This window comes from Coregonus clupeaformis, unplaced genomic scaffold (genome assembly GCF_020615455.1).
Source record: "Coregonus clupeaformis isolate EN_2021a unplaced genomic scaffold, ASM2061545v1 scaf1120, whole genome shotgun sequence".
NCBI lineage: Eukaryota > Metazoa > Chordata > Actinopteri > Salmoniformes > Salmonidae > Coregonus > Coregonus clupeaformis.
The window spans coordinates 65,536-79,736 of NW_025534574.1; the positions used below are offsets into that span (position 1 = coordinate 65,536).

Consider the following 14,201-nt stretch of genomic DNA (forward strand, 5'->3'; position numbering starts at 1 on the left):
AGCACAGCATCAGGGCCAGACTTTCCTCCCTCCAGCCACCCCACAGCACAGCATCAGGGCCAGACTCTCCTCCCTCCAGCCCTCAGGGCACAGCATCAGGGCCAGACTCTCCTCCCTCCAGCCACCTCATAGCACAGCATCAGGGCCAGACTCTCCTCCCTCCAGCCACCTCACAGCACAGCATCAGGGCCAGACTCTCCTCCCTCCAGCCACCTCATAGCACAGCATCAGGGCCAGACTCTCCTCCCTCCAGCCACCTCGACAGCACAGCATCAGGGCCAGACTCTCCTCCCTCCAGCCACCAAAAAGCACAGCATCAGGGCCAGACTCTTCTCTCTCCAGCCACCTCACAGCACAGCATCAAGGCCAGACTCTCCTCCCTCCAGCCACCTCACAGCACAGCATCAGGGCCAGACTCTCCTCCCTCCAGCCCTCGGGGCACAGCATCAGGGCCAGACTCTCCTCCCTCCAGCCCTCGGGGCACAGCATCAGGGCCAGACTCTCCTCCTCCAGCACTCGGGCACAGCATCAGGGCCAGACTCTCCTCCCTCCAGCCACCTCACAGCACAGCATCAGGGCCAGACTCTCCTCCCTCCAGCCACCTCACAGCACAGCATCAGGGCCAGACTCTCCTCCCTCCAGCCACCTCAAAGCACAGCATCAGGGCCAGACTCTCCTCCCTCCAGCCCTCGGGGCACAGCATCAGGGCCAGACTCTCCTCCCCTCCAGCCCTCGGGGCACAGCATCAGGGCCAGACTCTCCTCCCTCCAGCCACCTCATAGCACAGCATCAGGGCCAGACTCTCCTCCTCCAGCCCTCGGGGCACAGCATCAGGGCCAGACTCTCCTCCTCCAGCCCTCGGGGCACAGCATCAGGGCCAGACTCTCCTCCCTCCAGCCACCTCACAGCACAGCATCAGGGCCAGACTCTCCTCCCTCCAGCCACCTCACAGCACAGCATCAGGGCCAGACTCTCCTCCTCCAGCCCCCTCACAGCACAGCATCAGGGCCAGACTCTCCTCCTCCAGCCCCCTCAAAGCACAGCATCAGGGCCAGACTCTCCTCCTCCAGCCTCGGGCACAGCATCAGGGCCAGACTCCCTCCCTCCAGCCCTCGGGCACAGCATCAGGGCCAGACTCTCCTCCCTCCAGCCACCTCATAGCACAGCATCAGGGCCAGACTCTCCTCCCTCCAGCCACCTCAAAGCACAGCATCAGGGCCAAACTCTCCTCCCTCCAGCCCTCGGGGCACAGCATCAGGGCCAGACTCTCCTCCCTCCAGCCCTCGGGGCACAGCATCAGGGCCAGACTCTTCTCCCTCCAGCCACCTCATAGCACAGCATCAGGGCCAGACTCTCCTCCCTCCAGCCACCTCACAGCACAGCATCAGGGCCAGACTCTCCTCCCTCCAGCCACCTCAAAGCACAGCATCAGGGGCCAAACTCTCCTCCTCCAGCCCTCGGGGCACAGCATCAGGGCCAGACTTCTCCTCCCTCCAGCCACCTCACAGCACAGCATCAGGGCCAGACTCTCCTCCCTCCAGCCACCTCACAGCACAGCATCAGGGCCAGACTCTCCTCCCTCCAGCCACCTCACAGCACAGCATCAGGGCCAGACTCTCCTCCCTCCAGCCGCTGGGGCACAGCATCAGGGCCAGACTCTCCCTCACAGCACAGCATCAGGGCCAGACTCTCCTCCCTCCAGCCTCGGGGCACAGCATCAGGGCCAGACTCTCCTCCCTCCAGCCTCGGGGCACAGCATCAGGGCCAGACTCTCTCCCTCCAGCCACCTCAAAGCACAGCATCAGGGCCAGACTCTCCTCCCTCCAGCCCTCGGGGCACAGCATCAGGGCCAGACTCTCCTCCCTCCAGCCACCTCACAGCACAGCATCAGGGCCAGACTCTCCTCCCTCCAGCCACCTCACAGCACAGCATCAGGGCCAGACTCTCCTCCCTCCAGCCGTTGGGGCACAGCATCAGGGCCAGACTCTCCTCACAGCACAGCATCAGGGCCAGACTCTCCTCCCTCCAGCCTCGGGCACAGCATCAGGGCCAGACTCTCCGCCCTCCAGCCCTCGGGCACAGCATCAGGGCCAGACTCTCCTCCCTCCAGCCACCTCAAAGCACAGCATCAGGGCCAGACTCTCCTCCCTCCAGCCCTCGGGGCACAGCATCAGGGCCAGACTCTCTCCTCCAGCCACCTCACAGCACAGCATCAGGGCCAGACTCTCCTCCCTCCAGCCACCTCACAGCACAGCATCAGGGCCAGACTCTCCTCCCTCCAGCCGTTGGGGCACAGCATCAGGGCCAGACTCTCCTCACAGCACAGCATCAGGGCCAGACTCTCCTCCCTCCAGCCACCTCACAGCACAGCATCAGGGCCAGACTCTCCTCCCTCCAGCCCTCGGGCACAGCATCAGGGCCAGACTCTCCTCCTCCAGCCTCGGGCTACAGCATCAGGGCCAGACTCTACTCCCTCCAGCCACCTCAAAGCTACAGCATCAGGGCCAGACTCTCCTCCCTCCAGCCCTCGGGGCTACAGCATCAGGGCCAGACTCTCCCCCCTCCAGCCCTCGGGCACAGCATCAGGGCCAGACTCTCCTCCCTCCAGCCACCTCACAGCACAGCATCAGGGCCAGACTCTCCTCCCTCCAGCCTCGGGCAAAGCATCAGGGGCAAGACTCTCCTCCCCCAGCCCTCGGGGCAAAGCATCAGGGCCAGACTCTCCTCCCTCCAGCCACCTCACAGCACAGCATCAGGGCCAGACTCTCCTCCCTCCAGCCCTCGGGCACAGCATCAGGGCCAGACTCTCCTCCCTCCAGACACCCCACAGCATCAGGGCCAGACTCTCCTCCCTCCAGCCACCTCACAGCAAAGCATCAGGGCCAGACTCTCCTCCCTCCAGCCACCTCACAGCTACAGCATCAGGGCCAGACTCTCCTCCTCCAGCCACCCGCACAGCATCAGGGCCAGACTCTCCTCCTCCAGACACCCCCACAGCATCAGGGCCAGACTCTCCTCCCTCCAGCCACCTCACAGCAAAGCATCAGGGCCAGACTCTCCTCCCTCCAGACACCTCACAGCACAGCATCAGGGCCAGACTCTCCTCCCTCCAGACACCTCACAGCACAGCATCAGGGCCAGACTCTCCTCCCTCCAGCCCTCGCGGCACAGCATCAGGGCCAGACTCTCCTCCCTCCAGCCACCTCACAGCACAGCATCAGGGCCAGACTCTCCTCCCCTCCAGCCACCTCACAGCACAGCATCAGGGCCAGACTCTCCTCCCTCCAGCCACCTCACAGCACAGCATCAGGGCCAGACTCTCCTCCTCAGCCACCTCACAGCACAGCATCAGGGCCAGACTCTCCTCCCTCCAGCCACCTCACAGCACAGCATCAGGGCCAGACTCTCCTCCCTCCAGCCACCTCACAGCACAGCATCAGGGCCAGACTCTCCTCCCTCCAGCCACCTCGGGGCACAGCATCAGGGCCAGACTCTCCTCCCTCCAGCCACCTCACAGCACATCATCAGGGCCAGACTCTCCTCCCTCCAGCCCTCGCAGCACAGCATCAGGGCCAGACTCTCCTCCCTCCAGCCACCTCACAGCACAGCATCAGGGCCAGACTCTCCTCCCTCCAGCCACCCACAGCACAGCATCAGGGCCAGACTCTCCTCTCTCCAGCCACCTCACAGCACAGCATCAGGGCCAGACTCTCCTCCCTCCAGCCCTCGGGGCACAGCATCAGGGCCAGACTCTCCTCCCTCCAGCCCTCGGGCACAGCATCAGGGCCAGACTCTCCTCCCTCCAGCCACCTCACAGCACAGCATCAGGGCCAGACTCTCCTCCCTCCAGCCACCTCACAGCACAGCATCAGGGCCAGACTCTCCTCCTCCAGCCACCTCACAGCACAGCATCAGGGCCAGACTCTCCTCCTCCAGCCTCAGGGCACAGCATCAGGGCCAGACTCTCCTCCCTCCAGCCCTCGGGGCACAGCATCAGGGCCAGACTCTCCTCCTCCAGCCCTCGGGCACAGCATCAGGGCCAGACTCTCCTCCCTCCAGCCACCTCACAGCACAGCATCAGGGCCAGACTCTCCTCCCTCCAGCCACCTCAAAGCACAGCATCAGGGCCAGACTCTCCTCCCTCCAGCCTCGGGCACAGCATCAGGGCCAGACTCTCCTCCCTCCAGCCACCTCACAGCACAGCATCAGGGCCAGACTCTCCTCCCTCCAGCCACCTCACAGCACAGCATCAGGGCCAGACTCTCCTCCCTCCAGCCACCCCACAGCACAGCATCAGGGCCAGACTCTCCTCCCTCCAGCCACCTCACAGCACAGCATCAGGGCCAGACTCTCCTCCCTCCAGCCCTCGGAGCACAGCATCAGGGCCAGACTCTCCTCCCTCCAGCCTCGGGGCACAGCATCAGGGCCAGACTCTCCTCCCTCCAGCCACCTCACAGCACAGCATCAGGGCCAGACTCTCCTCCCTCCAGCCACCTCACAGCACAGCATCAGGGCCAGACTCTCCTCCCTCCAGCCACCTCAAAGCACAGCATCAGGGCCAGACTCTCCTCCTCCAGCCCTCGGGCACAGCATCAGGGCCAGACTCTCCCTCCCTCCAGCCCTCGGGGCACAGCATCAGGGCCAGACTCTCCTCCCTCCAGCCTCGGGCACAGCATCAGGGCCAGACTCTCCTCCCTCCAGCCACCTCACAGCACAGCATCAGGGCCAGACTCTCCTCCCCTCCAGCCACCTCACAGCACAGCATCAGGGCCAGACTCTCCTCCCTCCAGCCACCTCACAGCACAGCATCAGGGCCAGACTCTCCTCCCTCCAGCCACCTCAAAGCACAGCATCAGACTCTCCTCCCTCCAGCCACCTCAAAGCACAACATCAGGGCCAGACTCTCCTCCCTCCAGCCACCTCACAGCACAGCATCAGGGCCAGACTCTCCTCCCTCCAGCCACCTCACAGCACAGCATCAGGGCCAGACTCTCTCCTCCAGCCCTGGGCACGTCAGGCACACAGCACTCAGGGCCAGACTCTCCTCCCTCCAGCCACCTCACAGCACAGCATCAGGGCCAGACTCTCCTCCTCCAGCCACCTCACAGCACAGCATCAGGGCCAGACTCTCCTCCCTCCAGCCCCTCGGGCACAGCATCAGGGCCAGACTCTCCTCCTCCAGCCACCTCACAGCACAGCATCAGGGCCAGACTCTCCTCCCTCCAGCCACCTCACAGCACAGCATCAGGGCCAGACTCTCCTCCCTCCAGCCCTCGGGGCACAGCATCAGGGCCAGACTCTCCTCCCTCCAGCCACCTCACAGCACAGCATCAGGGCCAGACTCTCCTCCCTCCAGCCACCTCACAGCACAGCATCAGGGCCAGACTCTCCTCCCTCCAGCCACCCCACAGCACAGCATCAGGGCCAGACTCTCCTCCCTCCAGCCACCTCACAGCACAGCATCAGGGCCAGACTCTCCTCCCTCCAGCCCCTCGGGGCACAGCATCAGGGCCAGACTCTCCTCCCTCCAGCACCTCGGGCACAGCATCAGGGCCAGACTCTCCTCCCTCCAGCCACCTCACAGCACAGCATCAGGGCCAGACTCTCCTCCCTCCAGCCACCTCACAGCACAGCATCAGGGCCAGACTCTCCTCCCTCCAGCCACCTCAAAGCACAGCATCAGGGCCAGACTCTCCTCCCTCCAGCCTCGGGGCTACAGCATCAGGGCCAGACTCTCCTCCCTCCAGCCCTCGGGCACAGCATCAGGGCCAGACTCTCACTCCCTCCAGCCCTCGGGGCACAGCATCAGGGCCAGACTCTCCTCCCTCCAGCCACCTCACAGCACAGCATCAGGGCCAGACTCTCCTCCCTCCAGCCACCTCATAGCACAGCATCAGGGCCAGACTCTCCTCCCTCCAGCCACCTCACAGCACAGCATCAGGGCCAGACTCTCCTCCCTCCAGCCACCTCAAAGCACAGCATCAGACTCTCCTCCCTCCAGCCACCTCAAAGCACAACATCAGGGCCAGACTCTCCTCCCTCCAGCCACCTCACAGCACAGCATCAGGGCCAGACTCTCCTCCCTCCAGCCACCTCACAGCACAGCATCAGGGCCAGACTCTCCTCCCTCCAGCCCTCGGGCACAGCATCAGGGCCAGACTCTCCTCCCTCCAGCCACCTCACAGCACAGCATCAGGTCCAGACTCTCCTCCCTCCAGCCACCTCACAGCACAGCATCAGGGCCAGACTCTCCTCCTCCAGCCACCCCACAGCACAGCATCAGGGCCAGACTCTCCTCCCTCCAGCCCTCAGGGCACAGCATCAGGGCCAGACTCTCCTCCCTCCAGCCACCTCACAGCACAGCATCAGGGCCAGACTCTCCTCCCTCCAGCCACCTCAAAGCACAGCATCAGGGCCAGACTCTCCTCCTCCAGCCCTCGGGCACAGCATCAGGGCCAGACTCTCCTCCCCTCCAGCCTCGGGCACAGCATCAGGGCCAGACTCTCCTCCTCCAGCCACCTCACAGCACAGCATCAGGGCCAGACTCTCCTCCCTCCAGCCCTCGGGGCACAGCATCAGGGCCAGACTCTCCTCCCTCCAGCCCTCGGGGCACAGCATCAGGGCCAGACTCTCCTCCCTCCAGCCACCTCACAGCACAGCATCAGGGCCAGACTCTCCTCCCTCCAGCCACCTCACAGCACAGCATCAGGGCCAGACTCTCCTCCCTCCAGCCCCTCAAAGCACAGCATCAGGGCCAGACTCTCTCACTCCAGCCTCGCACAGCATCAGGGCCAGACTCTCCTCCCTCCAGCCCTCGGGCACAGCATCAGGGCCAGACTCTCCTCCCTCCAGCCACCTCAAAGAACAGCATCAGGGCCAAACTCTCCTCCCTCCAGCCACCTCAAAGCACAGCATCAGGGCCAAACTCTCCTCCCTCCAGCCCTCGGGGCACAGCATCAGGGCCAGACTCTCCTCCCTCCAGCCACCTCACAGCACAGCATCAGGGCCAGACTCTCTCCTCCAGCCACCTCACAGCACAGCATCAGGGCCAGACTCTCCTCCCTCCAGCCACCTCACAGCACAGCATCAGGGCCAGACTCTCCTCCCTCCAGCCGTTGGGGCACAGCATCAGGGCCAGACTCTCCTCACAGCACAGCATCAGGGCCAGACTCTCCTCCCTCCAGCCCTCGGGGCACAGCATCAGGGCCAGACTCTCCTCCCTCCAGCCTCGGCACAGCATCAGGGCCAGACTCTCTCCCTCCAGCCACCTCAAAGCACAGCATCAGGGCCAGACTCTCCTCCCTCCAGCCCTCACAGCACAGCATCAGGGCCAGACTCTCCTCCCTCCAGCCACCAAAAAGCACAGCATCAGGGCCAGACTCTCCTCCCTCCAGCCACCTCACAGCACAGCATCAGGGCCAGACTCTCCTCCCTCCAGCCACCTCACAGCACAGCATCAGGGCCAGACTCTCCTCCCTCCAGCCACCTCAAAGCACAGCATCAGGGCCAAACTCTCCTCCCTCCAGCCCTCGGGGCACAGCATCAGGGCCAGACTCTCCTCCCTCCAGCCACCTCACAGCACAGCATCAGGGCCAGACTCTCCTCCCTCCAGCCACCTCACAGCACAGCATCAGGGCCAGACTCTCCTCCCTCCAGCCACCTCACAGCACAGCATCAGGGCCAGACTCTCCTCCCTCCAGCCGTTGGGGCACAGCATCAGGGCCAGACTCTCCTCACAGCACAGCATCAGGGCCAAACTCTCCTCCCTCCAGCCACCTCAAAGCACAGCATCAGGGCCAAACTCTCCTCCCTCCAGCCCTCGGGGCACAGCATCAGGGCCAGACTCTCCTCCCTCCAGCCACCTCACAGCACAGCATCAGGGCCAGACTCTCCTCCCTCCAGCCACCTCACAGCACAGCATCAGGGCCAGACTCTCCTCCCTCCAGCCACCTCACAGCACAGCATCAGGGCCAGACTCTCCTCCCTCCAGCCGTTGGGGCACAGCATCAGGGCCAGACTCTCCTCACAGCACAGCATCAGGGCCAGACTCTCCTCCCTCCAGCCCTCGGGGCACAGCATCAGGGCCAGACTCTCCTCCCTCCAGCCCTCGGGCACAGCATCAGGGCCAGACTCTCCTCCCTCCAGCCACCTCAAAGCACAGCATCAGGGCCAGACTCTCCTCCCTCCAGCCCTCACAGCACAGCATCAGGGCCAGACTCTCCTCCCTCCAGCCACCAAAAAGCACAGCATCAGGGCCAGACTCTCCTCCCTCCAGCCACCTCACAGCACAGCATCAGGGCCAGACTCTCCTCCCTCCAGCCACCTCACAGCACAGCATCAGGGCCAGACTCTCCTCCCTCCAGCCACCTCAAAGCACAGCATCAGGGCCAAACTCTCCTCCCTCCAGCCCTCGGGGCACAGCATCAGGGCCAGACTCTCCTCCCTCCAGCCACCTCACAGCACAGCATCAGGGCCAGACTCTCCTCCCTCCAGCCACCTCACAGCACAGCATCAGGGCCAGACTCTCCTCCCTCCAGCCACCTCACAGCACAGCATCAGGGCCAGACTCTCCTCCCTCCAGCCACCTCACAGCACAGCATCAGGGCCAGACTCTCCCCTCCCTCCAGCCGTTGGGGCACAGCATCAGGGGCCAGACTCTCTCACAGCACAGCATCAGGGCCAGACTCTCCTCCCTCCAGCCTCGCGGGCACAGCATCAGGGCCAGACTCTCCTCCCTCCAGCCACCTCAAAGCACAGCATCAGGGCCAGACTCTCCTCCCTCCAGCCTCGGGCACAGCATCAGGGCCAGACTCTCTCCCTCCAGCCACCTCACAGCACAGCATCAGGGCCAGACTCTCCTCCCTCCAGCCACCTCACAGCACAGCATCAGGGCCAGACTCTCCTCCCTCCAGCCGTTGGGGCACAGCATCAGGGCCAGACTCTCCTCACAGCACAGCATCAGGGCCAGACTCTCCTCCCTCCAGCCACCTCAAAGCACAGCATCAGGGCCAGACTCTCCTCCCTCCAGCCCTCGGGGCACAGCATCAGGGCCAGACTCTCCTCCCTCCAGCCCTCGGGGCACAGCATCAGGGCCAGACTCTACTCCCTCCAGCCACCTCAAAGCACAGCATCAGGGCCAGACTCTCCTCCCTCCAGCCCTCGGGCACAGCATCAGGGCCAGACTCTCCTCCCTCCAGCCTCGGGGCACAGCATCAGGGCCAGACTCTCCTCCCCTCCAGCCACCTCACAGCACAGCATCAGGGCCAGACTCTCCTCCCTCCAGCCCTCGGGCAAAGCATCAGGGCCAGACTCTCCTCCTCCAGCCCTCGGGGCAAAGCATCAGGGCCAGACTCTCCTCCCTCCAGCCACCTCACAGCACAGCATCAGGGCCAGACTCTCCTACCTCCAGCCACCCCACAGCATCAGGGGCCAGACTCTCCTCCCTCCAGCCACCTCACAGCAAAGCATCAGGGCCAGACTCTCCTCCCTCCAGCCACCTCACAGCACAGCATCAGGGCCAGACTCTCCTCCCTCCAGCCACCCCACAGCATCAGGGCCAGACTCTCCTCCCTCCAGACACCCCACAGCATCAGGGCCAGACTCTCCTCCCTCCAGCCACCTCACAGCAAAGCATCAGGGCCAGACTCTCCTCCTCCAGACACCTCACAGCACAGCATCAGGGCCAGACTCTCCTCCCTCCAGACACCTCACAGCACAGCATCAGGGCCAGACTCTCCTCCCTCCAGCCCTCGCGGCACAGCATCAGGGCCAGACTCTCCTCCCTCCAGCCCTCGGGGCACAGCATCAGGGCCAGACTCTCTCCCTCCAGCCACCTCACAGCACAGCATCAGGGCCAGACTCTCCTCCCTCCAGCCACCTCACAGCACAGCATCAGGGCCAGACTCTCCTCCCTCCAGCCACCTCATAGCACAGCATCAGGGCCAGACTCTCCTCCCTCCAGCCACCTCACAGCACAGCATCAGGGCCAGACTCTCCTCCCTCCAGCCACCAAAAAGCACAGCATCAGGGCCAGACTCTCCTCCCTCCAGCCACCTCACAGCACAGCATCAGGGCCAGACTCTCCTCCCTCCAGCCACCTCACAGCACAGCATCAGGGCCAGACTCTCCTCCCTCCAGCCCTCGGGGCACAGCATCAGGGCCAGACTCTTCTCTCTCCAGCCACCTCACAGCACAGCATCAGGGCCAGACTCTCCTCCTCCAGCCACCTCACAGCACAGCATCAGGGCCAGACTCTCCTCCCTCCAGCCACCTCAAAGCACAGCATCAGACTCTCCTCCCTCCAGCCACCTCAAAGCACAGCATCAGGGCCAGACTCTCTCCCTCCAGCCACCTCACAGCACAGCATCAGGGCCAGACTCTCTCCCTCCAGCCACCTCAAAGCACAGCATCAAGGCCAGACTCTCCTCCCTCCAGCCACCTCACAGCACAGCATCAGGGCCAGACTCTCCTCCCTCCAGCCACCTCACAGCACAGCATCAGGGCCAGACTCTCCTCCCTCCAGCCCTCGGGGCACAGCATCAGGGCCAGACTCTCCTCCCTCCAGCCTCGGGGCACAGCATCAGGGCCAGACTCTCCTCCCCTCCAGCCACCTCACAGCACAGCATCAGGGCCAGACTCTCCTCCCTCCAGCCACCTCACAGCACAGCATCAGGGCCAGACTCTCCTCCCTCCAGCCACCTCATAGCACAGCATCAGGGCCAGACTCTCCTCCCTCCAGCCACCTCATAGCACAGCATCAGGGCCAGACTCTTCTCCCTCCAGCCACCTCACAGCACAGCATCAGGGCCAGACTCTCCTCCCTCCAGCCACCTCACAGCACAGCATCAGGGCCAGACTCTCCTCCCTCCAGCCCTCGGGGCACAGCATCAGGGCCAGACTCTCCTCCCTCCAGCCCTCGGGGAACAGCATCAGGGCCAGACTCTCCTCCCTCCAGCCACCTCACAGCACAGCATCAGGTCCAGACTCTCCTCCCTCCAGCCACCTCACAGCACAGCATCAGGGCCATACTCTCCCCCCTCCAGCCACCTCACAGCACAGCATCAGGGCCAGACTCTCCTCCCTCCAGCCACCCCACAGCACATTATCAGGGCCAGACTCTCCTCCCTCCAGCCCTCGGGGCACAGCATCAGGGCCAGACTCTCCACCCTCCAGCCACCTCATAGCACAGCATCAGGGCCAGACTCTCCTCCCTCCAGCCACCTCATAGCACAGCATCAGGGCCAGACTCTCCTCCCTCCAGCCACCTCAAAGCACAGCATCAGACTCTCCTCCCTCCAGCCACCTCACAGCACAGCATCAGGGCCAGACTCTCCTCCCTCCAGCCACCTCACAGCACAGCATCAGGGCCAGACTCTCCTCCCTCCAGACACCCCACAGCATCAGGGCCAGACTCTCCTCCCTCCAGCCACCTCACAGCAAAGCATCAGGGCCAGACTCTCCTCCCTCCAGCCACCTCACAGCACAGCATCAGGGCCAGACTCTCCTCCCTCCAGCCACCCCACAGCATCAGGGCCAGACTCTCCTCCCTCCAGACACCCCACAGCATCAGGGCCAGACTCTCCTCCCTCCAGCCACCTCACAGCAAAGCATCAGGGCCAGACTCTCCTCCCTCCAGACACCTCACAGCACCAGGGCCAGACTCTCCTCCCTCCAGACACCTCACAGCACAGCATCAGGGCCAGACTCTCCTCCCTCCAGCCCTCGCGGCACAGCATCAGGGCCAGACTCTCCTCCCTCCAGCCCTCGGGGCACAGCATCAGGGCCAGACTCTCCTCCCTCCAGCCACCTCACAGCACAGCATCAGGGCCAGACTCTCCTCCCTCCAGCCACCTCACAGCACAGCATCAGGGCCAGACTCTCCTCCCTCCAGCCACCTCATAGCACAGCATCAGGGCCAGACTCTCCTCCCTCCAGCCACCTCACAGCACAGCATCAGGGCCAGACTCTCCTCCCTCCAGCCACCAAAAAGCACAGCATCAGGGCCAGACTCTCCCTCCTCCAGCCACCTCACAGCACAGCATCAGGGCCAGACTCTCCTCCCTCCAGCCACCTCACAGCACAGCATCAGGGCCAGACTCTCCTCCCTCCAGCCACCTCACAGCACAGCATCAGGGCCAGACTCTCCTCCCTCCAGCCCTCGGGGCACAGCATCAGGGCCAGACTCTTCTCTCTCCAGCCACCTCACAGCACAGCATCAGGGCCAGACTCTCCTCCCTCCAGCCACCTCACAGCACAGCATCAGGGCCAGACTCTCCTCCCCTCCAGCCACCTCAAAGCACAGCATCAGACTCTCCTCCCTCCAGCCACCTCACAGCACAGCATCAGGGCCAGACTCTCCTCCCTCCAGCCACCTCACAGCACAGCATCAGGGCCAGACTCTCCTCCCTCCAGCCACCTCAACGCACAGCATCAAGGCCAGACTCTCCTCCCTCCAGCCACCTCACAGCACAGCATCAGGGCCAGACTCTCCTCCCTCCAGCCACCTCACAGCACAGCATCAGGGCCAGACTCTCCTCCCCCAGGCCCTCGGGGCACAGCATCAGGGCCAGACTCTCCTCCCTCCAGCCCTCGGGGCACAGCATCAGGGCCAGACTCTCCTCCCTCCAGCCACCTCACAGCACAGCATCAGGGCCAGACTCTCCTCCCTCCAGCCACCTCACAGCACAGCATCAGGGCCAGACTCTCCTCCCTCCAGCCACCTCATAGCACAGCATCAGGGCCAGACTCTCCTCCCTCCAGCCACCTCACAGCACAGCATCAGGGCCAGACTCTTCTCCCTCCAGCCACCTCACAGCACAGCATCAGGGCCAGACTCTCCTCCCTCCAGCCCTCGGGGCACAGCATCAGGGCCAGACTCTCCTCCCTCCAGCCACCTCACAGCACAGCATCAGGTCCAGACTCTCCTCCCTCCAGCCACCTCACAGCACAGCATCAGGGCCAGACTCTCCTCCCTCCAGCCACCTCAAAGCACAGCATCAGGGCCAGACTCTCCTCCCTCCAGCCACCTCAAAGCACAGCATCAGACTCTCCTCCCTCCAGCCACCTCAAAGCACAGCATCAGGGCCAGACTCTCCTCCCTCCAGCCACCTCACAGCACAGCATCAGGGCCAGACTCTCCTCCCTCCAGCCACCCTCACAGCACAGCATCAGGGCCAGACTCTCCTCCCTCCAGCCCTCGGGGCACAGCATCAGGGCCAGACCTCTCCTCCCTCCAGCCTCTCGGCACAGCATCAGGGCCAGACTTCTCCTCCCTCCAGCCACCTCACAGCACAGCATCAGGGCCAGACTCTCCTCCCTCCAGCCCCTCGGGCACAGCATCAGGGCCAGACTCTCCTCCCTCCAGCCACCTCACAGCACAGCATCAGGGCCAGACTCTCCTCCCTCCAGCCACCTCACAGCACAGCATCAGGGCCAGACTCTCCTCCCTCCAGCCCTCGGGGCACAGCATCAGGGCCAGACTCTCCTCCCTCCAGCCCTCGGGCACAGCATCAGGGCCAGACTCTCCTCCCTCCAGCCTCGGGGCACAGCATCAGGGCCAGACTCTCCTCCCTCCAGCCACCTCATAGCACAGCATCAGGGCCAGACTCTCCTCCCTCCAGCCACCTCAAAGCACAGCATCAGGGCCAAACTCTCCTCCCTCCAGCCCTCGGGGCACAGCATCAGGGCCAGACTCTCCTCCCTCCAGCCCTCGGGGCAAAGCATCAGGGCCAGACTCTCCTCCCTCCAGCCCTGGGCAAAGCATCAGGGCCAGACTCTCCTCCTCCAGCCACTCACAGCACAGCATCAGGCCAGACTCTCCTCCCTCCAGCCCTCGGGGCACAGCATCAGGGCCAGACTCTTCTCCTCCAGCCCTCGGGCACAGCATCAGGGCCAGACTCTCCTCCCTCCAGACACCCCACAGCATCAGGGCCAGACTCTCCTCCCTCCAGCCACCTCACAGCAAAGCATCAGGGCCAGACTCTCCTCCTCCAGCCACCTCACAGCACAGCATCAGGGCCAGACTCTCCTCCCTCCAGCCACCTCACAGCACAGCATCAGGGCCAGACTCTCCTCCTCTCAGACACCCCACAGCATCAGGGCCAGACTCTCCTCCTCCAGCCACCTCACAGCAAAGCATCAGGGCCAGACTCTCCTCCCCTCCAGACACCTCACAGCACAGCATCAGGGCCAGACTCTCCTCC

The 14,201-nt window shown here is 64.2% G+C and overlaps 1 pseudogene; it reads left to right on the forward strand.

Annotated features, from left to right (window-relative positions):
• The window catches only part of LOC121565121, a 61,058-nt pseudogene that overhangs the window by 13,161 nt on the left and 33,696 nt on the right, over window positions 1-14,201 (forward strand).